The sequence below is a fragment of the Malaclemys terrapin genome, chromosome 7 (genome assembly GCF_027887155.1).
Source record: "Malaclemys terrapin pileata isolate rMalTer1 chromosome 7, rMalTer1.hap1, whole genome shotgun sequence".
In the NCBI taxonomy this organism is placed as follows: domain Eukaryota; kingdom Metazoa; phylum Chordata; order Testudines; family Emydidae; genus Malaclemys; species Malaclemys terrapin.
The window spans coordinates 89,851,110-89,878,420 of NC_071511.1; the positions used below are offsets into that span (position 1 = coordinate 89,851,110).

The 27,311-nt window shown below is 45.4% G+C and overlaps 1 protein-coding gene across 1 annotated transcript in view; it reads left to right on the plus strand.

Annotated features, from left to right (window-relative positions):
* The first annotated feature begins 7,558 nt into the window (after positions 1-7,558).
* The window catches only part of PCDH15 (protocadherin related 15), a 1,464,924-nt gene continuing 1,445,171 nt past the window's right edge, over positions 7,559-27,311 (plus strand). Inside the window, exon 1 of the mRNA XM_054035363.1 lies at positions 7,559-7,822. The gene's annotated coding sequence lies outside the window, so the exon portion shown is untranslated. The remainder of the gene's footprint in view (positions 7,823-27,311) is intronic.

Here is a 27,311-nt window from a genome sequence, read left to right on the forward strand (position 1 = left end):
CACTCTTATGAGGAAGGGAAGTAGTATTACACCATTTTACAAATCTGGAATTGATACACATATTAAAGACAAAGAATAAGATCCTGGCCTTGCTTAAATCAGTGGGAGCGGACTAAACTAGATCTCTTTTCTTGGCTGTGCTTGCTATATATAATATATTTTCTTCTGCATAAAAGTTACAGTGCCTGTGAAAAGTAATGTAAACTTATTAGTCTCTTAGTATCAATTAAAGTTAATGCTTAGATATATTCCACTATAGAACTGAGAAGAATTTTCTATGTAATCTATACTGTATCTGAAAGAAATTAAAGAACCCTCCCATTGCTGTGCCATAGTTTTATGGTATAATTATTGCTTTAAGGATAGAATTTTGAATAACTCATGATGGAAAGAGCAAATCAATTGTTTGCTGGGAACATGTTACATTATTTTATCCTTCCCGTTCTAAAAAAATCGTTCCTTGTTACATGAACAGCTATTCAGCTACTGCAGGCAACACTTGGAGAAAGCACCTCCGGAGCTAAGGCGATAGGACATCAGAGAGCTGCAGTAATTGAGAGCAAGGGCAGTATTCTGTCCAAAATGTTTTGTAGTCAAGCCACAGCCTGAATGACAGAAAAGCTGAAGGTGGGTTCAGAAAACAGCTTTTGTCCAAAGAGTCTAATCACCTGGCTCATCAGGGTTCGGTCTGAGGTCGAACACTAATTCGATTGAGCCCCAATCAAGCCTCAATCAGAGGCACAATTTGGGGTCTTAAACATTCGGGTGCAATTACACTTATATATTCTTGGACTGACCTTTGCCTAATGCCAATATTAATACACAGAAGAATTGTGGTGTTCATGTCTGTTGCTAAGGGGATGAATGTGCATCGCACACTTTCTTGTATAGTGTAGGCAGAGTCATTTAACAACTTCGACTCAGAAAGAGACCCCGGGAAAGTGATGCTAATGTGGACAGCAAGAAGGATCCTAGCGAGATGTTAAAGGGATACGATGAACCTTTCAGTTATTGCTCAGGAGAGAGATTAATTCACAGAACTCGGAGGTGTCTGTTTTCAGTGCGTTCTCTTCTTTCTTCCCCGATCTGCCCTTTTTTAAAACGCAGCAATGTTAATGATTCTCAAGAACGAGAGAGGAAGGGCTAGGAGCAGCCTGTCCCGTTGCAGCTGCAATTCACTGAAGTTCCGAGAGGAGAAGGGGGCACAATTTCCCTGCGTTAGATAACCAGCTTCTCGTTGTGCGCTGTCCAGCAGTAAAACGGACTGGGAGTTTTTAAGCTCTTAAGGGGCTAGAGCCGTCCATAGTCACGGATTTCTTCTGTCCTGAGCAGCAGTAATTTGAGAATGGAGCTTTGACAGAGGAGGGTGAAAGCCCCAGGAAGACCCTCTCACTCAAGCATCCGGAGACGCTACAGGAAGCCCAGACTTTCTCTCAGAAAAGAATAGGCTGGTCTGGCTGTGCAACCTTGTGTCCTGGGGGCAGCCAAGGATGGGTGGGGAGGAGAAAATAAAGGTGAGGACAGGTGCATAGTAAGGCACATTCTGGAGGATATGATGAATTTCATCATAGGCTTTCATGTGCTTTGGGAGCCTCTCAAAATGTTCCCACCCCCAATTTCCCCCCCCCCCCTCTCCCTGAGGAGTACCCAGTTGGATAAGTATGCAGTAAGAATAATTATTAAAATACAAGAAAAAATAGACTGAAGTGAAATAAAAGGGACTAATAGAATAGGTAAGAACAAACAGGAGTATACTGAGAAAAAAAAACAGTTTGTGCTTGCCATTGCACTGATCACTGTGGGCCCAATACTGCCAGCACTTATGCAGGTTAATCACTTTATTCACTTGAGTTATTCCATTGGTTTCAGTTCAGGTAATTCTTTTATGTGACTGCAGGTTTAGTGCCACACTGTAATTATGATTAAGAATCATTGGTTAAATTATATAACTTTTTTTTTTGTTTTTATGCTGGTTTAAGCAATAGCAAAGCACTGTAAGTCCCACTGAAGTTCTGAAAGTATGGAAAAATTAATTAACTGCCTAAGTATGTACACGACCAGAATGAATGAGTGGGGGAAGGGGCACAATAAACAAGCCCAAGGCTCTATCCTGGCATGTGCTGAGTGATTCCAAGAGGTGATGGCTGCCCTTAGCTGTCATTGACTTAAATGGGTGTAGATGGGGTCAGCATTTCTCTTTGAAGATCATCACATTTGATCAGGTCCTTGTTTAGAATTGTCCTATTGTTTCATGTGCTGTGCTTTGTTCTGTCTTGACAATGTTCCCAAGAATCCAACTCTCAGGTTTCCTTAGCTAGAGAGCCTCAGCTGCAGTAATTCTTGTCAAGCACATTGAAATTTTGAAAGCAGAGAACATGTTTGAGCTGCTTTATTATTATTGGCACCACCTTTAGTTAAGGATACTCAACCTTTTCTATTATAACACTATGTTTTCAGTTGCTTATAACTTTGTCAAATCTTTTACTGATGAGGCTGAAATTTCCTATGCCAGGTGCTTGTTTTAGGCAGATATTTTTTGAGTTTCAGCTAAAATTAACCATTTTCAAGAACAAGATTATGGACAAAAGTAATCTGTTCATGTTAAAACAGTCTTATTATGGTTTAAGAAGCTTGAGCATGTCCATACTTTGGACTAGGGGCTTGAAATTTGGTGTGTGTGAGGGGAGGATATCACCTTGGTTCCAGGGATGTACCCTTTTATGTTCCCATGAAAAATTGGCTAAATTTGACTAATTTATAAGCCTTGGGGTGTGTGTGTGGGGGGGGGGGAATCTGTTTGCACATGCTCTGTAGAGGCATGTTGGACTTTGGCAGTTAAATCTTTGAAGATTTTGTATGCATATGGCATATTTCAGTCCTGGGGCTGGGGAGGACTGTCCCTGCAATTGCTGTTCCTGGCTGCTGAGGGCCACTATGGCCCTAGGCACTGGACCTGAGAGTAGGGAGACTCTCTCTTCTGTGCTCTCAATGCCTACCCTGTTGGTACCTAGGCAGCATAGAAAGTGCCTGACTCAGATGTAAAAAGGAGAAGACCCAGACCTGGAGATGTGGCAGAAGGAATATACTGGGACAAGGATCCATAGAGAAGGACTGGGATTTTGGGGGAGCCACGGTATGGTTGGGGCAGGGTGGATTGAAAGGCAAAAAGAGAATGGACAAGGAGGGAGGAGAGACCATAATTGGGTGGGCAAAGAGACTGGGACAAGCCTGTTTGAAGAGTGAGATTAGGTGGCTGGGGTTGGGGGAGAAGAGATGGAAGGCTGAGACTGGTTAGGCAAGGAGACTAGGATAAGGAACTGGGGCTGGAGGGCACAACTGGGACTGGGAGGAGGAGGAAAGACTGAGATCAGATGAGGTGCCCAGCATGGGTGACGAGTCTGGGGTAGAAGACTGGAAGGGGGGAAAGTATGAGATAAGAGGAGGAACTGGGTAGTGGAGACTGGGATGAGGAACCAAGGGAAGGGAACTAAGACTGGGAAAAAGTGGGAAGACCAGGACTAGCTAGCCAAAATGACTGGGATAAGGAACCTGGAGATGCAGGAGAGTTGCCAGACAGAGAATGTGCCCAAGAGACAGGAGTGAGGCATGGGCAGACTGGAAGGAACAGGAGCAGAAGGGGGTCAGGATTGGAGGGGACAGGAGCAGAATTATGTACACCCACTAGCCATGTTTCCTTCATAATCTGAAATGGAATCTAAGAAGATTCCTGAGTGTCAACTTTCTGCTGTCTGCAAAATATGTGAAACACACTGATATAGTGTTCTATCTCCCTTTTTAGTGCTGGTTCACACAAAGGATGACAACACTACTACTATAATTTACTCTGTTAGGGCAAGTGGCTGAGGTCTATGTATTGGATCTAAAAGTTCCAACCCTGCTGACGAGGCATAGGGGTGTCGGGATGATGCTGCATGATGTAATTTCTGGGCTTATTTTCAGTTTGCTTAAAAAAAAAAAAAAACTAGGAAATTGCACACCAAACCCCTAAATTGAAATAACATTAAGGGTTGCAAAGTCAAGCACTTAAAAGTTAGGAATTGACAGAAAAAAAATGTTTCCCCCGGGCTAGCAAAATCAATTTTCTATGCTCCATGTTAGCTCCCAATTTCTGATGCAGGGAATATTTACATATATGAGAAAAAGCAGTGTACTCTTCTAAAAGGCTACAACATATTGCACTGAATAATGGAAGTAGCTGACATTTTCTGTTGTTTGATCATAGCACTGAATGATTGCGTTTATATGGAATAATGTGAATACATATATTTTTCTTTGTTAATTAACAAAATTACATATCCCAGCAAATACCTCCACACTCTCACTGTGTACACATTTCTGGTTTTCTACTGTTTGTAATTTTTAAGCTACAGAGGCTTTAAAAATGATGGCACTTATAATATGAACTTTTTAAAGGACCATTTTAATTTATTAGAACTAAAAGTAATTAATGGGTTTACTTAAAAATCCTCAGAAAATTCAAACTTTACTCTGAGATGATGTGCTGAAGATTTAGGGTTGATTTAAAAAAAAATTGTGAGGCATTCAGATTGTTAATGAAAATTTTCATTATGTCCAGTAAGGTAAGCACAGGCAGAGTTACAATGAGCATTGATAATTTTCTTCAATCTGATACAATAGTTGACATGGAGCCAATGGAAGGATTCAAGGGGGGCTAATGTGACCAAACTGACAGACAAGGAAGCTGACAAACAATTAAAAATAAATAGTGGTTTTAATTAATGCTTATGAATGCATTTAACTCAAGTATTTTGAATAACTTTCCCTAAATCTGGCACTTCTCAAGTGTCAGGACACAGTTAGTAAGTTTGATCTTGGGCACCTATCATACTACTTCAGAGATATGGATGTGATCAGCACTAAAAATGAAACATACCACTTAAAAAAACCCCAGTATTCTAAATAGTTTGTTCTTACTCTGTAATGTGCTGTGGCCTTTCCAATGCACAGTAGACAGGTTTCTAAAATTGTGAATTGACAGTGAGTTTGCTTATTTATAAACACAAGCATGGCCATACTGGGTCAGACCAAAGGTCGATCCAGCCCAGTATCCTGTCTACCGACAGTGACCAATGCCAGGTGTCCCAGAGGGAGTGAACCTAACAGGTAAATGGTCAAGTGATCTCTCTCCTGCCACCCATTTCCACCCTCTGACAAATAGAGGCTAGGGACACCATTCCTTACCCATCCTGGCTAATAGCCATTAATGGACTTAAGCATAATGAATTTATCTAGTTCTCTTTTAAATCTGTTACAGTCCTAGCCTTCACAACCTCCTCAGGCAAGGAGTTCCACAGGTTGACTGTGTGCTGTGTGAAGAATTTCCTTTTGTTTTAAACCTGCTGCCCGTTAATTTCATTTGATGGCCCCTAGTTCTTATATTATGGGAACAAGTAAATAACTTTCCTTATTCACTTTCTCCACACCACTCATAATTTTATATACCTCTATCATATCCCCCCTTAGTCTCCTCTTTTCCAAGCTGAAAAGTCCTAGCCTCTTTAATCTCTCCTCATATGGGACCCATTCTAAACCCCTAATCATTTTAGTTGCCCTTCTCTGAACCTTTTCTAATGCCAGTATATCTTTTTTGAGATAAGACCACCTCATCTGTACACAGTATTCAAGATGTGGGCATACCATGGATTTATATAAGGGCAATAAGATATTTTCTGTCTTACTCTCTATCCCTTTTTGAATGATTCTTAACATCATAACTGCTCCTGCACACTGTGTGGACGTCTTCAGAGAACTATCCACGATGACTCCAAGATTTCTTTCCTGATTAGATGTAGCTAAATTAGCCCCAACATTATGGTACCTTTCCTCATGTCAACTGCTAACAGTCGAGGCCCTGATCCTGCCAAACGTTTTTCAATCAAGTAATAAATCCAGATCACTGAGTGTAACTGCATATATGATTCATACCTGCTAATGTGGAGAATTTCTTGACATATTTGTATTTGTGTCCCTCAAGATGTACATTCCTATGGGCTAGACAGAGATTGGTATATTTTGTGGGGCTCCCTCTACCTATCAAAATTTGGAATCCCTGATTACATTGCCAGAAGTTAAGATCTGAACCAGTATATTTTGAAGAAGGGCGTCTTTTGACATGACATGTTCTTCCCTAGAGCCACTGCCTCAAACTTGCTCTTAAAAACGAATTAAATATATCTAAAGTTTGATGGGTAAGTCCAATCATTCCCCATATGGCATTTAGGGATAGAATGATGCTAAGAAAATGAAATTGGCAGTTTATACACTTCAATCTGGATTTTAAATCAGCACTTGTTCTTCGTGTCTTTTGACTGACGTTTCCTTTTTGATGTCATGAAGTATGTTGTTACTATTGCTGCATGCCAAATGCAGTGCACTTAAACAGTCTCCTTTGCCACTGTGTTGCTGCTTAGATAAACCGATGGGAATGGAGTAGCAAAATCATTCTGAAATAGCTTTCAGAATCATTATTTACATTAATATCAGTATTATTTGACCTAATACATATGTCATCAACGTCTAAAAATAGTGGTTGAAATTAGAAAGGAAATGTTTGTTAAAGGTAGCATTACTAGATAATTGTTATTGGTTTTCGTTTCAAAGGTGCATTCATAAGAAGGATTTCTAAAGCACAAATAGCTACAGGAGCCAAATAAACTAATTAGCAATGCAGGTATTGCTTGAGGGTATGAAACACTTGTAGATTTATGTTGTTGGCTCATCAAGTATGTGCGTGAGAGAGGAAAAAACAGCCCTTATCTTTCCTGGGGTAGAATTTAGTTTCTCAACTCTAGCTTTTTATGGTTTGCTTCAGAATGCATTTCACATGTTTTACTGATTTCCACCTAACTTGAAACATGCAGTATTAAGCAAAGGGGCGACTTGGAGACATGAAGCCGGGACGTAGTGTCAAAATCCTCTAAAATGCATGATGCATTTGTGACTCTCTCCTTCGGTAAGATACACGAGCTCTACACAGTGGTGATGGCGTTACCCTCCCCTCTCCGGTACGGTCTGTACCACAGTGGATGTGCGGCAAGAGCAATGGGCTGAGACTATCTGGCTTGTTTCCTGAGCGATCTTCCACTGTACGCGCTATATAGCAAGGAGCACGGGCTTCCTCCCTTCCTTAGCCTTGCGGCGCACGGGCTGTGTGTTCTCCCAGGCTGCGCTGCACCAGGAGCCCGCTGATTCCCAGAGCCGCCTGCTTCCACCCCGGCTCTTGCCATCCGCCCGAGCCCTTGACGGACTTGGGTCCCTTTTTGCGTCTCTGCGCCCTTCACCTGTCAGGAAGGCTGACGCGCCCCTGCCAAGCAGCCAGCGCCCACTGGCAAGCCTGCCGGCTCCTCTCCTGCCACCTTCCTGCCGGGCTCGCAGTCGGCGGCGGCAGCGCCCCGCGCCCCCTCCCGCGCGCTCGCACCGCCGCGCTGTTCCCCCCTCGCCGGTTCTCTCTCCAACATCAAAGTTTTCCTCCCTCCTCCGAGCCCCCTCCCCGCCCCCGAGCCCTTATTACTGCGCAGCCAGTGCACAGAGGGCTGGCAGCGCGGCGAGCAGATTACAGCGATTAGCTGCAGGAGAAGCGGCAGCGCCTCGCCGGCTCCCCGCGCTGACCCTGCCCGCTGAGGCCCCGGGGAGTCCAGGGCAGCTTCCCCTGTAGGCGGCGGCGAAGACGGGGATTGAGAGTCGAGCCGCGCGGCGCGACCCAGCAGCCGGGCTTGGAACCGTGCGGGGCTCGGAGCGGCAGCGCGGCTGAGGCTCCGCGGAGGTGGCTCGGGACCGCGAGGTAAGGACCTGCGATGCCGGGGGAGCCGGGGCTTCTCTCCCCACCCACCCCCGCATGTCTCCGACAGGTGGCTGGAGCAGCAGCCGCGTCCTGCCCGCCCGAGGGGACCATGGTGCCAAATGCCCCGCTGTCCCCCGGGCTATGCGCCCAGCTCCTCGCCGCCGCGCCGGCCAGCCTGCCCGCGGCTGCCGGGCTGTAATGTTAAACACCGCCGCCCGTCAGTCTGCGGCTTGGCTGGTACTGAGCATGCTCCCACCCACCGAGCATGCTCACTAGCACCTGCTGAAGCCGCTGCCCTTACCTGGGCTTGCAATGTGAGCCCAAGGGAGGGTTAAAAGTGCTGCGGGGCAAATCGGGGGGAGGGACGGGCAGAGTCTGTGCGGGGCGGAGACTGACTCCACGGGGGTCAAAGAGCTGGAGGCAGGGAAAGGAGCGGGCCAAGGGGTAGGGGTTAAGCCGGGAGTACGGGCGCTGCCAAACGGGATCAGAGCAGGGGGGCAAACCCCCGGATAGGAAGGGGTAGGGGGTAACAGTCACCCAGATGAGGTGAGCCTTCTGCAGTGGCTGCAAAATGGGGTGTCGGGGGCAGAGGGGCTTCTCCACCCAACCTCTTCGGGACGCTGCAGCTTAGCACCGGCTTCCCAAGGCTGTCTTCTTAAGAGCACGGTGTATCCCAAAGCCTAGACACGGCAGCTCTTCCCTATCCGATGGGATGCATTGAGCTGCTAAAGGAAATTTGATTCAGTGAAATATTTTACAGATGCCATCCCCCTTTCAAAATTATAATAGTCATACATTTTTTAGTGTTTAAAAGAATCCTTTGTCAATTTATATGACTGCATAAAGCTTCATAATGGTTCACAAATTTGTCTTAGCTGCTGTTCTGATAGTCTGGATTGGATTGCCTTTTTCTTGTAATCCACTGTGAATGTAGTTTCACTCCTTTAAATTATTTACCTTTTTAAAATGTAATTTTTCATTATTCTTAGCACTTCATCATTTATCTTCATTAGCACTATGCAGATGGTTGTCATTGTTCTACAGTATTTAATTCATTTTAATATTGAAACTATTAATAATTGGTAAGCAATCACATCTCACAGTGTTTCTAACATAGCACTTCCTGTTTGTATTGTGACACTAGTTTTTAATTCTAAATTTTTGTTCTTTTTTCACTTTTTTTAATACACAAGTTTATTCTTGCGGTTCATGTGACTTTAAAGCTGACTGATTTTCCTGGTTTGGTATCAAAACTTCTTTAGTTTCCTTTGATCTACCAATGGGGATTGCCCTTGGCAACTGTTGTTTTCCCTCTCTATCCAGCACTCTACTGCGTTTTCATGTCACCACCTGTGTATAGAGTTTGGTTCCCAAATATTCACCACAGGTCAGATTTTGAAAAGGTGAAAGCACCTAAAAATCCCACTAATTGCCTACATACCTTTAAAAATCTGTCCCAAGGAGCACTATACTGTAGTGTAGGAAATCTTTCTCAAAGGAAAAATTCTACTGTGAATTTTATTGAATAGAGGTATATGACCCTGAGACATACTGACAACCAGAAGTATTAAAAAATCATGAATTTTACACCAGAAAGTAATTAAATTAAAATAAATAAATAAAATACATTTGGGGTTCTTTAAATTTGCCTTTTTGTTTCTGAACCTTTAGGGTGCACTAGGTTCGTACATTTTCAGATACCTTTCCTAAAGAATCCATATACCTAAAACATTTGTACATTGCTATAACGTTTAATAGTGTTTCAGGCTTCCAGTATCCTGGGATTTTCCCCTCTCTCTTTGTCATTGAAAACTTATTAAAAACCTTTATTTCTGTAAGTAATTCCCCATCCTGCAAACACCGAACTGAACACGTTACTCTTTGATTACTTCATTTGTTGCATACATTAGTGTTGATTTTTCTACTGAATTGTTTATACTTCTAGTTGCATATTTTAATTTACTAGCCTTTTTATGTATGCTACATGTTTTGTTATGATACATTTCAATGATGATCTTCATTCTGACAAGTATACTGTTCTGTACTGCCAAAACCAATGTCTGCTAAGATTAATTATCCTGTTACTCCTTTGCATTAGTTGCAGTTGTTCACCCATCTTATAGCAGTTTCATCTAGACACATATCCCTAGTTTGCGTATGAGAATGTCATCGGTGACTGTGTCAAAAACCTTACTAAAATCAAGATATATCACATCTACTGCTTCTCTCTCCTGCCATTAACCCTGTCAAAAAAGGAAATTAGGTTGGGTTGGTATGATTTGTTCTTGACTAATCCATGCTGACTATTCCTTATAACCAGATTATCCTATAGGTACTTACAAATTGATTGTTTAATCATTTGTTCCAGTACCTTTCCAGGCATCAAAGTTAGGCTGACTGGTCTATAATTCCTGAGTCCTCTTTATAGAGACTAGGGCTAGATTCACAATTTAGGCTCCATTGCAATTCCCAAACTTTTGCCAACCTAAACTCAATGGGTGCCAACATTTTCATAGTAAAATTTCTTTAGGTGCTTAAGCTTCTGCTTCTAAGATTTATGCTACTGCCTTATTCTAGGAATCTGGATGCCTAAATCCCATCTAACCTCAGAGTGATTCATGAACTAGGGAAGAGGGGGTGGAGATAAAGTTATTTTCGCATGTGGGGCCCAATATGGTAGGTGATCTTAGAGGCTGATATGAGATTGGGTCCCATTCAAAATCTGGCTGGATGAAGACATAGGTCACCATCCACCTTATAAGTTCTAGCCTAGTACAGTAATTAGAGCACTTGTCTGGGATATAGGAGAACCAGGTTTGATTCCCCCTTGGAGGGGCAGGGGGAATTTGAACAGATGTCTCCCCCATTCCAGATGAGTGCTCTAAACACTGGGATAGAAGTTATAAGTGGGTACCACTCCCACCCTGACTGTTTTATGTGGAGTTAGGCACCTGCTTAACTCATTCTCTCAAGAAACAGCTTAGGCACCTAAACTGTCTTACCCCAGGAGAGGGGTTCTCATTTGTGGATCACAAGGCAGAGCTAGATGCCTATCTGCAGCAGGGACTTAGGCACTGAACTCTGTGACAGGGTGGGTCTTAGCACAAACCCCTCTGGTCAGCATCTCCCATTGGCTGTTTTAAGCATCGCCCTACCTAGTATGCTAGCTTTTGTTGATCCCACTCTGAGGCATTTCTCCCCATTCATTGTATAGGGAGTTTAAGCACTTAACTCGGGATTTGTGAATTGTGGTGGTGTTCCTGTGACTTTCTTGGTTCTTGGAAGCTAGATGTTGTGATAATTGGGTGTTGCAATTCCTAAGTCCCCTTTGGCCTGGTCTACACTATGACTTTAATTTGGATTTAGCAGCGTTAAATCGAATTAACCCTGCACCCGTCCACACAACGAAGCCATTTATTTCGAAATAAAGGGCTCTTAAAATCGATTTCTGTACTCCACCCCGACGAGCGGAATAGCGCCAAAATCGATATTGTAATTTCGAATTAGGGTTAGTGTAGCCGCAATTCGATGGTATTGGCCTCCGGGAGCTATCCCACAGTGCACCATTGTGACCGCTCTGGACAGCAATCTGAACTCGGATGCACTGGCCAGGTAGACAGGAAAAGCCCCGCGAACATTTGAATTTTATTTCCTGGTTGTCCAGCGTGGAGAGCACAGGTGACCACAGAGAGCTCATCAGCACAGGTAACCATGCAGGCTGATAATCGAAAAAGAGCACCAGCATGGACCTGGGAGGTACTGGATCTGATCGCTATATGGGAAGAGGATTCAGTGCTAGCAGAACTTCGTTCGAAAAGACGAAATGCCAAAACTTTTGAAAAAATCTCCAAGGGCATGATGGAGAGAGGCCACAATAGGGACTCAGATCAGTGCTGCGTGAAAGTCAAGGAGCTCAGACAAGCCTATCAGAAAACAAAGGAGGCAAACGGTCGCTCCAGGTCAGAGCCGCGGACATGCCGCTTCTACGCCAAGCTGCATGCAATTCTAGGGGGGGCCGCCACCACTACCCCACCTCTGACCGTGGATTCCGAGGCGGGGATAATCTCATCAGCTACACCTGAGGATTCTGCGGACGGGGAAGAGGAGGAGAAGGACCCTCCCAAGCTAGTATCCAAGACCATGACCCCATGGAAGGGACCTCAGGTGAGTGTACTTTTTAAAATATAAAACTTGTTTTAAAAGGAAGCATTTTTTAATGATTACTTTGCCCTGAGGACTTGTGATGCATTCGCGGCCAGTACAGCTACTGGAAAAGTCTGTTAACGTGTCTGGGGATGGAGCGGAAATCCTCCAGGGACATCTCCATGAAGCTCTCCTGGAGGTACTCCAAAAGCCTTGCTACAAGGTTTCTGGGCAGTGCAGCTTCATTCCGTCCTCCATGGTAGGACATTTGACCACGCCATGCTTGCAGCAAGTAATCTGGTATCATTGCATGATAAAGCCTGGCAGCGTATGGTCCCAGTGTTTGCAGGCATTCAATCAACATCCGTTCTTTATCTCACTGTGTAATCCTCAGGAGAGTGATATTGCTCATGGTAACCTGGTTGAAATACGGGAATTTAATTAAGGAGAGGCCGTTCCTACTGGGCTGTTTGCCTGTGGCTGAAAAGAAATCCTTCCCTGCAGTTAGCCAAGCGCGGGGGGGGGGTGGGGGTGGGGGGTGGGCGGGAATTGGCCGAGAGCTTTTCGCGTTTGGCTAGCAGGGATCTTCCCTGATACCAGCCACGCGGTGGGGGGAGGGGTAAAGCGATCATCCCAGAGAATGCATGGCGGGGTGGGGGGTGTTAGTTTGGTTCCTGCAGGGATCTTCCCTGATACCAGCAACGCGGTGGGGGGAGGGATAAAGCGATCATCCAGAGAATTTGATGCAGGGGGGTTAGTTTGTTTTCTGTTGCTGAAGGTTAACAGGAAAACCGCAGCACTCAATGGGCTTTGCTTGGTATGTGGGAAAGGAGGGCACAGAAGCCGCCGAAAGACAATGGCTTACCATGGCCGCATGCAAGCTGAATTCTGTTGCCCGGACCTGTGTCTGTGATCTCTAGCAGCAAAGCTACAGGCGCTCAATATTAAGAGGCAAAATGCGACCTTGCACAGAAATCACATGTGCTACGTAATGTGAATAGTGTTGGTCACCGTGAAAGAGTATAAGCATTGCTCTGCAAAATGTATCTTTTAAAAAAATTCTCTCCTTTTTTCCCTCCCTCCAGCAGCTGCAAATTTTTCAAGCCTCCCTCCTCCGTCCCGAAGGCTATCTCAGATAAGGCGTCGGAAAAAGAAGACGTGAGACGAGATGTTCGCAGAAATCATGGAATCCACCCGCATTGAAAGAGCTCATCTGAATGCGTGGAAGGACACGATTTCAAAGTATACGAAAGAAGCCAGTGAATGTGAGGACATGAGGGACCAATGTGAGGACAGAAGGGACCAACGTGAGGAGAGGAGAGACGCTCGAGATGAGAGGTGGTGGCAGGAAGATCAGAGGAGGCAGGATGCAATGCTGGGGCTGCTGCGTGAGCAAACAGACATGCTCCGGCGTCTGGTGGAGCTTCAGGAACGGCAGCAGGATAACAGAGTGCCGCTACAGGCCCTGTATAACCCTTCTCCCCCCTCACCATGTTCCATAGCCTCCTCACCCCGACGTGCAAGAACTTGGTGGGGGGGAGAGGGAGGCTCTGTACACCCTCCCATTCCACCCCAGTGGACAGCCCAACCAAAAGGCTGTCATTTTTTAACCTTTTTTTAGTGGCCTTTTCCTTCCCGCCGATCCTCCTCCCAAACCCCACCCGGGTTCTCTCCCTCTTTTTATAATCAAATTAATAAAGAATAAATGCTTTTTAAACGATAGTGACTTTATTTCCTTTGAAAGCAAGCTGGGGGAAGGGGGAGGGTGGGTTCCTTATAGAGAATGAGTCAATAAAGGGGGCGGGTTTTCATGAAGGAGAAACAAACAGAAATTTCACACTGTAGCCTGGTGAGTCATGAAACTGGTTTTCAAAGCTTCTCTGATGCACAGCGCTTCCTGGTGTGCTCTTCTAATCACCCTGGTGTCTGGCTGCACGTAATCAGCAGCCAAGCGATTTGCCTCAGCCTCCGACCCCACCATAAAGGTCTCCCCCTTACTTTCACAGAGATTGTAGAGCATATAGCAAGCAGAAATAACAATGGGGATATTGGTTTGGCTGAGGTCTGAGCGAGTCAGTAACGATCGCCAGCGACCTTTTAAACGGCCAAATGCACATTCTACCAACATTCTGCACTTGCTCAGCCTGTAGTTGAACAGCTCCTGACTCCTGTCCAGGCTGCCTGTGTATGGCTTCATGAGCCATGGCATTAAGGGGTAGGCTGGGTCCCCAAGAATAACTATTGGCATTTCAACATCCCAACGGTTATTTTCGGGTCCGGGAAGTAAGTCCCTTGCTGCAGCCGTTTAAACAGAGTAGTGTTCCTGAAGACGCGAGCGTCATGAACCCTTCCCAGCCAGCCCACGTTGATGTTGGTGAAACATCCCTTGTGATCCACAAGTGCTTGCAGCACCATTGAAAAGTACCCCTTGTGGTTTATGTACTGGGTACCCTGGTGCTCAGGTGCCAAGATAGGGATATGGGTTCCATCTATCGCCCCACCACAGTTAGGGAATCCCATTGCAGCAAAGCCATCCACTATGACCAGCACATTTCCCAGAGTCACTACCGTTCGTAGCAGCACCTCAGTGATTGCTTTGGCTACTTGCATCACAGCAGCCCCCACAGTAGATTTGCCCACTCCAAATTGATTCCCGACTGACCGGTAGCTGTCTGGCGTTGCAAGCTTCCACAGGGCTGTCGCCACACACTTCTCAACTGTGAGGGCTGCTCTCATCTTGGTATTCTGGCAGTTCAGGGCAGGGGACAGCAAGTCACAAAGTTCCATGGAACTGCCCTTACGCATGCGAAAGTTTTCGCAGCCACTGGGAATCGTCCCACACCCGCAACACTATGCGGTCCCACCAGTCTGTGCTTGTTTCCCGGGCCCAGAATCGGCGTTCCACGGATAGAACCTGCCCCATTAACAACATGATCTCCAAAGCACCGGGGCCCGCGGTTTGAGAGAATTCTGTGTCCGCATCACGCTTGTCGCTGTGCTGCCGTCGTCGCCGCCTCCTCGCCTAGTTTTTCTGGTTCTGGCTCAGCATAAATTGCACGAGAACGCGCGAGGTGTTTACAATGTTCATGACTGCTGTCTTGAGCTGAGCGGGCTCCATGCTTGCTGTGGTATGGAGTCTGCAGTGTTCACCCAGGAAAAAAGGCGCAAAATGGTTGTCTGCCGTTGCTTTCATGGAGGGAGGAGTGAGGCTGTACCCAGAACCACCTGAGACAATGTTTTTTGCCCCATCAGGCACTGAGATCTCAACCCAGAATTCCAATGGGCGGGGGAGACTGCGGGACCTATGGGATAGCTATGGGATAGCTACCCACAGTGCAACGCTCCAGAAATTGACGCTAGCCCTGGTACCTGGACACACACCGCCGAATTAATGTGGTTAGTGTGGCTGCATACATTCGACTTCATACAATCTGTTTCCAAAATTCGAATTATATAAATTTGGATTAATCCCGTAGTGTAGACATACCCTTTGTGAGGCTAGCCCTTAAGTCTTTTCCTCACTGCTAAAAAAGGCTATTTTTGTTTAGCTTGGGGTGACTGAAGTGTGGAAGCTATTCTGAGGTAAAAACACAGTGAGGACAAGACACTTTGGTTTTAGAAGTGAGGAAAAGGCCTGAGAAAATGTCTCTAGAATAATATCAGAAGGCAACATGCTCATATGGTTGTGCCAAAGTAGAGGAGTGCAAATTTTGTTACAAAAATTTGATCAATATGTATAACAATGACAGGGTGGAGTCTGTCTAAGGAACAATGGTAGCTTTTTTGCCTAATTGCGTGTGCTTAAAATGTATTCATATGTATTTCATGTACTATTTATAATGCTTTACACTCATTTCAGAGTTTTGTGTACATTAAATATTTGTTTGCTATAGGCCATACAACTTCTAATCAACAATAGAAGTAGACTAATGAAGAAAAAATACCTTCTTTTAGGGTTTTGCATAAAATAGCCCTGCAATTTAACTCTTTAGAATGTTTTTCCAAATTACAGAAATATTTACCTTTGTGTCCAATTTTAAAATAAAGATTTCAAAATTGTGTCCCTGACCAGCACAATTAGCTATCCTGAACCAGAGGATCTAGGGGTAGCAAATTGTGACAGGTGAACCCCCATCCAAGCAATTTTATCCCATACCCCTGGACAAGGGGACAGGGAAAGGCAGGAGGTAGGAAATTGTGTCAGGTAAGCCTCCATTAATCACAGATTGCTACCCTTGGACCAGAGGTGGGAGACGGATAGAACTACCAAATTGTGACAGGTGTACCCCTCCATCAAAATTTGCTGTCTCAGAAAATTGTGTCAGGATGGCAAAAAAGAACACTCATAGATGTTAGCTTTCAGAGTAGCAGCCATGTTAGTCTGTATCTGAAAAAAGAACAGGAGTACTTGTGGCACCTTAGAGACTAACAAATTTATTTGAGCATAAGCTTTCGTGGATGCATCCGAAGAAGTGGGCTGTAGCCCACGAAAGCTTATGCTCAAATAAATTTGTTAGTCTCTAAGATGCCACAAGTACTCCTGTTCTTTTTTCATAGATGTTAGTAACTGCTACCAGCGGGTGCCAATTGGATACCTCTCAAAGCTGAATGCAGATGGTTTTACATAAGATCATCAAAGTTGGACCCCTCGATTGGGAGGGAAAATGAGACTACATGAATGCAAATAGGAGCATCCTGTGACTCAGATGGCATAATTTATGCTCGCTGGTGGAAACTGCATTTTCAACCCCTAAACATTGCCTGTTCCTGGAGAGATTTTTGTTGTGACTTGCTGCATATGCTACTACTTAGCTGCAAAAGGGATTTTGCATTTCTTCTTTAAGTATAATATAAACAACTTTAAAACTATCTATGCTAAGAATGCTTTTCAGTGCATGGGGGGTTGGGCCCGTTTCCAATGAGGAAAGAAATGCCTGGTTCCAATCTTGTCTCAAGTTTTTAATCCCCTGCTTCGGCAGTGGGAGTCAGGGGAGGGAGGTGGGTAAAATGCTGAAGGGAGACGATGCCGAAACTCAGCAGCTGTGCTGTGGGTGTTTGATTTCCTCCATTTGAACATTAACTAAGGAAAGAAATTGCTAGGGCGATAGTCCCACAATTTTGCAGATGGTCTTTCTGGATTAAGGAGAAGCCCGATCCGTCTCCTCTCAACAGGCAGTGCATAAACGGTGGAATCAAATATATACACACACACAAGAAAATCTGAATTTGCTTAAAGGGCTGGTGGAAGAAAAGCAATGTCCGGGCTTTAATATTTGCATATGGCAATCCGCGAAATAAATGAACCAGTTCGTATTCCGATTTTATAATACTTGGTGCAGTAGAAAGGCTGCTGTTACATTTCAAATTCCGATTTTATTTGTGGGAGTGGAATAATGCTGGATAGGTTATCTGCTGTCTGCTCACCCGTGCCTTCTCTTCACATCTCAGGGCATAGGAGAGAGCAGAGAGGGGAGCTCACCTTTGCTATTGATTCATCTTTTAATAATATTAAAAGAGTAAATCGCAGTGAGAAATCCCTTGGGAGGTAACAGATGTGTTTCATGCTCGGGGCTGTAACTTCAGCAGCAGCAGCTGCTGCAAGGTAGAATCAGCAGGGTCACCTTTTCCCTTGGACTCCTGGTTGTGATCTGACCCCTTAGTCAGTGGTTTGCGCCTCGCCTGCAGATCATTCTTCCACTTGAATGTTGGACCTCTGCATTTCAAAGCTTGGTGCTAACTAGTGAAGTCCACCAGAAAGCCAGCACTGTGAGTGACTTGCAAAGTTATTCATAGTCTCCAGGAAAGTAGTCAAGGCTTATCCTGTGAAGAGCAAATGTCAAAATATAGGGGCTGGAAAAGGGGCATGGTTAAGGGGGTGCAGTATTGGGCATTTGCTAGGGGAAGCAGATTGATGTTTAGAGCACCTGCTCTCCTAATAGTTGAGTTCCAGCAGGTGTGTGCATTTTAAAACATAGTTTAGTGGGGGAAGTTTTGTTAGACATTTTCTGAATCAATTTGTATTTAGCTTACTATATTTAAAAAACAATCCTGCCCCCTTCTAAACAGAAGCCAGCAGCCCCCGCTCCCAATGGGAAAGGTGTGTTATTAAAAGTTATGGTTTAAAAAAAATCTGCCCTTCAGTTGTCCTTTTTTCTCTGGAAAAGATGTAACAGGTAAGATGCCGCACTCGTTGGAGATCAGATAGGAGTAAATGGGATGAATAAATAATATTTCACCCTTAGCTAAGAATATTTTTGCTTTTTGATAGAATCAGGAATTTGGGATTTACACCCCCCTACACTCGTGGGTTACAAGTAAGTAAATGTTTTCAAAACTACACCCCAGGCTGGAACTAAATGAAAACTGTTTCTGCCCTGCATGCCTACTAAATACAGCTCTCTTAAAAGGTGCTATCTTTTCCTAGGTCCTAGCAGGGAAAAATCTGCACAGTTGGTCAGTCATAGCATTTAAATAAAGTGCTTTGGTAGTGGCACGAAGACACTTCTTTGTAATGCTACGGCAGCAGAAGCCATGCTTTGGTTATAGACATAGTTATATACATGAGCGTTTTAACTACATTATATTTTTATTTTTTTGGCAAATTTTAGAGCTGTATAAAATATAACCTGAAAGATGTTCCTCCCTGATTAGAGAGAGCCCCATTTGTACACAGCCTCAATCCTTATGCTGTTGATATTGAGAACCCCACTTTTGCCACCCTCTGGAAGGTATGGTGGCTGAAGTTCACTAATTACTTAAACAATTTTAAAGAGGGAGTATATAGCCTAACAAGTGTTTAAATTAGTTGTCTGTGGAATTGGATTACAGTTGGTCAAATTGTTCTTCTGCTATACAAAACCTGATGTTTAAAGAGTACATTGTATCATTATGCTTTTCTTAAAAATATAATTTAACCATTGTAACTTTTTAATTGAGATTAGATCTTAGGTTTTTGTGACTATTTCTTTGCCTTTTAAAATAATTGTAAAATAAGAAAACCCCCAATCCCAGCAAAAAAACAAACCAAACCTGTCTCTTTGAAAGAGAGGTGCTGATATGATCTCAAGTGTACAGTATTTTGTTAATGCAGGTTCTCGGTCAATTTCTTATGTATGTATTTGACTGTTGATAACATCTACTAAGGCTAGGTCTACACTACCCGCCTGAATCGGCGGGTAGAAATCGACCTCTCAGGGATCAATTTATCGCGTCCCATCGGGACGCGACAATCGATCCCCGAATCGGTGCTCTTACTCCACCAGCGCAGGTGGGAGTAAGCGCCGTAGACCAGAAAGCCGCAGAAGTCGATTTTGCCGCCGTCCTCATAGCGGGGTAAGTCGGCTGCGATACGTCGAATTCAGCTACGCTATTCACGTAGCTGAATTTGCGTATCTTAAATCGACTCCCCCCTGTAGTGTAGATGTACCCTCAGTGTGCATACATGTAGTTAAGCTGTGTGGGTTTCTTAAAAAAACTTTCATGCTTTTACTCACTGCTTTTGTTTAACCTCTTGACATTATCAAGTTACTTCATTCACTTTAGTTGGGAAATACCAATTTACAACATCTGTGATTCTGGCCCAATATATTGTCTTGGAATGGCTGGAAGCCTGCATTCCAACTTGGTATAGGTTCTGGGCCAAATGCTGTTCATGTAAGCAGTCTCATTAATTTCATCTGGTTAGTTTGTGAGAATAAGGTAAGTAGAAAGTTAGCCCCAGATTTGAAAATTTATTTGGTTCTGAGGTGGTTCAAAGAGTTGATTGTATGTGGCGGACAACATGTGTGACTCCTGTATGCTTTATCTGAGCAATAGCTACAAAGAACATGGATAAGAAGGGAATTAATGTATGCATTTCTAAAAGGAGAAGACTTTCAGACTTAGGGGTAGATCTTTCAAGTCTCCCAGGGGCCTGATCTCAGTAGGTGTTTTTCGATTAACTTCAGTAGGCTTTGAGTGAGGGTGTGGGTGAATCTCCTAGGATCAGGCTGATATTTTCTTTCTCAGTGCTCTATTTTTATTTGGTGGGGAGGAAAGGAAAATAACTTGGTGGTTTCACAAAAGGGGAAGTTTGAATTCTTAGCCTCACACTTAATTTTTGTATTTTGTAAAATTTTTGTACATAATTTTGAGTATTTGGCTAGTTAGGACAGAGGGTCATAGTTCACCAGTAGGTCATAGCACCAGGAGTAGAGTACTAGTAAACTTGTATGGATATGCTTATTTGGAACTTAAAAATATCATTTATACTTGTTCTAGTCTGTCATTTGGCATTCAAAAGCACCAAAATCTGAAAATAAGAAAAATGAACTAGAAGCACATTTCAGCTTTAGGAATAAGACTAGAGTAAAACTGGCTAGTTTGGCAAACCAACCCTTTTTAGCCCTACAAATTAACTATGGATTTTCTGTTCCATAAATATCAGAAAACTCAAAGCAAACTTGAAACAAATCCTAGAGAAACTTATCATTTCAGACACAAAACTGGCAAGTTTTCCTGGGGTCAGATTTTGGTGTGAAAGTATTTCAAAGCTCAAAGTCAAGTTGCAGTGGGGAAATGAGTAGACATCCATTTCACATGTACTCTTAGTTCTTAAGTTAAACAGCCAGATGGAGTCAGTGTAATTACTCAGATTTGCACCAGTTGGTAAGTGAGATTCTATCTGGCCCAAAGGTTTTCTGATTGATCAGTTTCCCACTGACAGTTTTTATCATTTTTTTTATAAACCCTGGAAAATGGTAGTAATAGTGGAAATGTTTAGTTCTCAAAGACCTATAATCATAACTTCCTGTTAAATTAAAAATAACTGATTACAGGGAAATTACAAAAAAAAAAAAAAAAAGAGAGAGAAAACCTCAAAGGTATGTATATATTCATTTTGCTGCTACTAAAGCATTCTATATTGTATACTTGTTAGCATGAAATTTATTGGGGGAAATAATCCCAGCATGCTTAAAAACTGTTAATAATTCAACATAGCTAGGCTTCAAAAAAGCTTTCATAAAGCTTGAGGAGGTTAGATGAAGAAGAGCTTGTATGCAAAAATGCTAACTCAGCAGTGATTAGTGTTGAATGACGCTCTGGCTGTAAACTTAGTGGTGGTTGTGTTTATGCATTCTCTAGCTTTAAGATAGCATACTTTTCTCTGACTGCTTTATATGAATCAAAGATGCTGCTTTGGAAGCAGTGGCATGGAAACAGATAAGTAATGGGATTAAACACTTTTGATTGTTTATTGTCTCAGAGCTGGGGACACTTAAGATCATGTGTATTTTAAAACCAGACTAAATATTTCTCAACAAAGGTACAGGGCAAGATATTTTTCCTAGATCCACACACTGAGGAGAAAGGACCCTTCTGTGCATGGTGCTTGCCCTTCCAGCATGAGACATCCAATCTTTAGAAGCAGATGAATCTGCCATCGTGGTTCCAGGGCTCTGGTTCTTGTGGGAAGTGGTCAAGGCTGGGGATAAGCACACTGAGTCAGTTCCCTAGATGGTGTAAATAGCCTTAGTGACACTGAAGTTGCCAGAACACACAGCAAGTGCTAGTATTACCCCTTGTCAGTTTACACCTGCTGAGGATCTGTCCCGTTGTCTTGTCTCCCTTACCCCCAGTGGGAAGGACCGTAGACAGTAAATGAAGATAAAGGATGTATTGATTTTCTGTGTGCTGGGTAACCCTCCTTAAAGCAGGTTTTGGGGGCAATTAGTAGCAGAGAAGTTTGACAGTGTACATCTATTGGAACACTGTTGCTGGGAGCCAGTGTAGATGCACAGGGTCTCTGTGAAGATTCTTTATGTAAAATTCTGATCTAAGTAATTATACTGAAGTCAATGCAGTTACTAAAGATTTACATTCGTGTACCCTAAGAGCAAAATCTAGCTGTTTTTTGTAGGTGGGGCTGGTAGCACTGTCTGTTATGAATGCTGTCTGACACTTCCCATTATAAGACTGTGTTTTCAGTTTACAACTTTGCCAAAGTTTAACTGTTCAGGCTGAAAATTTCCATGCTAGGTGTCCGCTTGAGGCTGAATAGTTCTCGAAAATGTCAGCCAAAATGGTTCAGCCATTTCTGAGATCAAGACTATGGAATATATATTGTTTTTCTATGTTTAAAAAAAAAAATCCGATGACTGTTGGTTTGGAAAGATCTAGTACCCCATGCTTTGGAGTAGGGACCTGTCATAAGTCAGAATCTGGGGGCAGCATGGGCCATTATAGCAGGTACAATAGAGAGACAAGAGGGAAAATCAAATCAGTATCGTAGATGTCTGCATGCTAATGCAAGAAGTATGAGGAATAAATAGGAAGAACTAGAAATGCTAGTGAATAAATACCACTATGATATAGTTGGCATCACAGAGACTTGGGATAAAACACATGGGTAGAATACTGGTATAGAAGGGTACAGATTTCCAGGCAGAACACAGGTTGCCAACTTTCTGACTGAACAAAACTGAAAACCCTTGCCCTATCCCTTCTCTGAGGCCCCACACGCTCACTCCATCCCAGGGCCGGCTCTAGGATTTTTGCTGCCCCAAGCAAAAAATTTTTTGGTTGCCCCCACCCCAGCCCTGGGCTCTCTTTTCCCCCCTCCTCCCAACTACACCCTCCTGCCGCCCCAGCCCTGGGTCACTGGTAACTCGCTCCCAGGGCGGGTCATTCAGCAGGAATTTTGGTTGTGCACAGAACACGGACAGGATTGGTTCCCATATGGTTACAGAACTGCAGTAAAGTGGAACAATTTTCAGCTTGTGTGACTGGAGGATATCTGGATGCATATTACAAGACTGTCCTACATAAATGAGAAAAAGTTGAGGTGCCTTTATTATTCTTTTGTTCCATTCTTTGTTTCTATGGGGAATGCACTATCACGGTCTTCCTTTTAAACAAATAAAACTAAAACTTAAAAAAGCAATGGCTGTTGAAAATAGCAATTCCAGTCCTAATAACCACTGGGAAGCATGTCTTGCTCAATTTATTCTACTTTTTCTACAGCAAGTTACAGTGGATCAGTATATTTGATTTGGGGGAAATAAAGTAACAGCTGCCCAAATTGAGCTTGAGCACTCCTGAATTTTGAGGGTGTTCAAATCTGGAAGGCAGGTGCTAGATTGCCTTTCTGAATATTAGCTATATTTGGAAAGGAAAAGTCAATTTCTGCTTCCATGGCTCAGAAGTGGAAATCCTCCTAAGTGCCTGGTACTGTATCTAAAGCTGCCCAGGTCCAGAGCCTCCCCTCCCTTTTCATTTTAAATTCTAGTGGGATCCACATACCTCCCTTGCTAGGCTTCAGATAAAGAGGTGCACCGTCCATTTAGTTCCCCCAATTCCGTCTTTGGGGGAGAGCCCAGGGCTGGGGCGGCAGGGGGTGCGGGTGGGGGGCGAGCCCAGGGCTGGGGAAGCAGGGGAGTGCAAGTGGGGGCCAGAGGTGGGGCGGCAGGGGGTGTGGGCGGGGGAGAGTCCAGGGATGAGGCAGCAGGAGTAGGGTTACCATATTTCAACAATCAAAAAAGAGGACGGGAGGAGCCCCGCCCTAGCCCTGCCCCTGTCCTGCCCTAGCCCCGCCCCTGCCCCTTCCACTCCCTCCCACTTCCTGCCCCCTCAGAACCCCCAACCCTCCCCCCCACGCCTTGTCCCCTGACTGCCCCCTCCTGGGACCCCTGCCCCACATCCTAACTGGCCCCCTAGGACTCTACCCCCTACCTGTCCCCTGACTGCCCCAACCCTTATCCACACCCCCACCCCCAGACAGACCCCTGGGACTCCCACGCCCCATCCAACCACTCCCCACCCCCTGACAGCCCCCCCCAAAACTCCCGACCCATCTAAACCCCTCTGCTCCCTGTCCCCTGACTGCTCCGATCCCTCTCCCCACCCCTGCCACCTGACAGCCCCCCCAGAACTCCCAAACACCCCACCCCGCTCCTTGTCCCCTGACTGCCCCCTCCTGGGACCCCTGCTCCTAACTGCCCTCCAGCACCCCACCCCCTACTTAAGCCTCCCTGTTCCTTGTCCCCTAACTGCCCCCTCCTGAGACCCCCCCACCTGTACTCTGAGTGCCCAAAACCTTACACCCCCAACCCCCAGACAGCCCCCCCCCGAACTCCTGACCCATCCAACCCTGCTCCCTGTCTCTTGACTACCCCCCCCCAGAACCTCCCTGCCGCTTCTCTGACCCCCGGCTCCCCTACTGTGCTGCAGAGCAGCGCGCTCGGCAGCGGGGGAGGGGAACAGGGTCAGAGCTCCAGGCTGCCGGAGGCGGCGATGGCCGGCGATCTGTGAATGCAGGGCGGGGGAGGGAGGGAGAGAGAGGAGGGGAGTGGTGTCAAGTTGCAGGGGAGAGGAGGGGGGAAGTGAAGGAAGGGCTCTGGCTGCCGGAGCCCCATGCGAGTGGCACCATCCGGCCGGCTGCCCTGTAAGCCCCGCACGCTCTGCATGGGGGGGCGGGGGAAGTCCGGACATTGACAAATTCCCCCCTGGACGCTATTTTTAACTGAAAAAAGCCAGACATGTCCGGGGGAATCCGGACGAATGGTAACCCTAAGCAGGAGGGTGCAGGTGGGGGCCAGAGCTGGGCTGGCAGAGGGTGCGGGGGGGCGGGGGGAGAGCCCAGGGCTGGGGCAGCAGGGGAGTGCAGTTGGGGGCCAGAGATGGGGCAGCAGGGGGTGTGGGCGGGGGAGAGTCCAGGGCTGGGGCAATACAGGGGTGCGGCGGGAGCCCAGGGCGGGAGGGGGCGGCAAAAAACCTAGAGCTGGGTCTGTTCCTACCATTCACAGCAAGCTGCAGATTTCAGTTCCATATTCCTTCCCCGACCCTTTTCTGTTGCTAGTGACCAAGGGAATGCTGGGAAATGTAGTTCTTTTCCTGCCCCAGGGCTGGCTCTATAGGCAGGGAGCTAACCAAGGAACTACAGCTCCCAGGGCCCTCTGTTGGTTCTCAGCTCCCATGCTGGATTCTTGCGCCCCTTGCAAATCTGCCGCCCCAAGCAACTGCTTGCTTTGCTGGTGCCTAGAGCCGGCCCTGCTCCATCCCCCCTCCTTTTGTTTTTCGCTCTCCCCAACCCTCATCCATGCACTCATTTTCAGCAGGCTGGGGAAGGTCCCTTTTCAATTGGGTGTTCGGTTGAAAACTGGACACCTGGCAACCCTAACTTGATTAGGGTTACCATACGTCCGGATTTTCCCGGACATGTCCGGCTTTTTGGGCTCAAATCCCCATCTGGGAGGAAATCCCCAAAAGCCGGACATGTCCGGGAAAATAGGGAGAGTGGGGCCGGCGGTGCTCGGCCGGGGGCTGGAGCCGCTGGGGCCTACGGTGTGGGGCTGGAGCCAGCGGTGCGGGGCCAGGGGTGCTCGGCCAGGGTCGGCGGTGCTCAGCCGGGGGCCAGCGCCCCAGGGCCCGAGCCGAGCCGGGCGGGAGACGCCGGGGCCAGAGCCTCTTGGCCTTGGCCGGCCGGCTGCCAGAGGGAGTCGCTCGGCCAGGGGGGCCGGACTGGGCCGCGCCTCCTCGCGCCCCCCAGCCCCAGTTTACTTGCCTGCTTCAGGCTTCCTGAGAATCAAATGTTCGTGGGAAGCTGGGGAGGGGGAGGGGCAGGGGGGCGAAGCATTCAGGGGAGGGGCCGGAGTTGGGGCGGGGCAGGGGCGGAGCTGGGGGCAGAGTTGGGGTGGGGCTGGGGCCCCGTGGAGTGTCCTCTTTTTGGACACTTAAAATATGGTAACCCTAAACTTGATGGGGATGGGGATGGGGATGGGGTGTGTGTGTGGAGCAGGTGTTGCCTTGTATATCAAAATGTATACGCTTGCACTGAGGTTGAGATGGAAATAAGAGACACCCAGAAATTTTTGACAAATCTAAGTATAAAAGGTCTAAAATACCCAAGGGTGATGTCATGGTGGGGTCCCTTACAGACTGCCTAACCAGGAAGAAGAGATAGATGAAGCTTTTTTTTTAAACAAAATCATCCAAAGCCCAGGACATGGTGGTGATGGGGACATCTGTTGGGGAAAATAGTACAGCAGGGCACAGATTATCCAAGAAGTTCTTGAAATGCATAGGAGGCAATTATTTATTTCAGAAGGCGGCGAAATCTACTAGGGGAGAGGCTGTTCTAGATTTGATTTTTAACACATAGGGAGGAACTAGTGGAGAATTTGGAAGTGGAAGGCAGCTTGGGTGAAAGTGATCATGAAATGATAGAATTCATAATTCTAGGGAATGGTAGGAGGGAAAAACGCACAATAAAGATAATATATTTCAAAAAGAAAGACTTTAGCAAACTCAGGGAGTTGGTAGGTAAGATTCCATGGGAAGCAAATCTAAGAGGGAAAAACAATTTGAGGGAGTTGGAAGTTTTTCAAAGGGATATTAAGTGCTTGTCACTGTGCCTCAGTGGGAATAAGGAAAACTTGGGGAATTACAGATCAGTCAGCTTTAGCTTCAATAACCGGACAGATAATGGAGCAAATAATCAAGTTGCATACATCTAGCGGATAATATGGTGATAAGTAATAGCATGGATTTGTCAAGAACAAATCATGTCAAACCAACCTAATAGCTTTCTTTGACAGGGCAACAAGTCTTGTAGATGGGGGGGGAGGGAGAAGGGGAGAGGGAAAGTGGTAAATGTGGTACGTCTTGAATTTAGTAGGGCTTTTGATACTACTGTCTTGCATGACCTTCTAATAAACAAACTAGGGAAATACAACCTAGATGGAACTACTATAAGGTGGGGTGCATAAATGGCTGGAAAACTGTGGGATCCTGCAGCGATTGGTCTTGGGTCCAGTTTTGTTTAATACCTTCATAAATGATTTAGGTAAAAGCATAAAGAGTACTGTATACTTATAAAATTTGTGGACAATACCAAGATGAGACCGGTTGCAAGTGCTTTGGAGAATAGGATTAAAATTCAAGATGATCTTGACAAACAAGCTGAAATTCAGTAAGCTCCAATTCAAGGTACTCCACTTCAGATGGAACAATCAGTTGCACACATACAAAATGAGATATGAATGTGTAGGAAGGAGTACTGCAGAAAAGGACCTGGGGTTATAGTGGATCAACAGCTAAATGAGTCAACAGTATAATACTGTTGCAAAAAAAGCAAACATTATGCTGAGATGTATTAATAGGCATGTTGTGACCAAGACATAAGAAGTAATTTTTCCTCTCTATTCTGTACTGATAAGGCCTCAATTGTGTCCAGTTCTGGGTGCCATAATTCAGGACAGATGTGGACAAATTAGAGAGTCCAGAGGAGAGCAACAAAACTGATTAAAGGTCTAGAAATCATGACCTCTGTGGGAAGATAACCTCTAAGGCTAGGACAAGAAGCAATGGA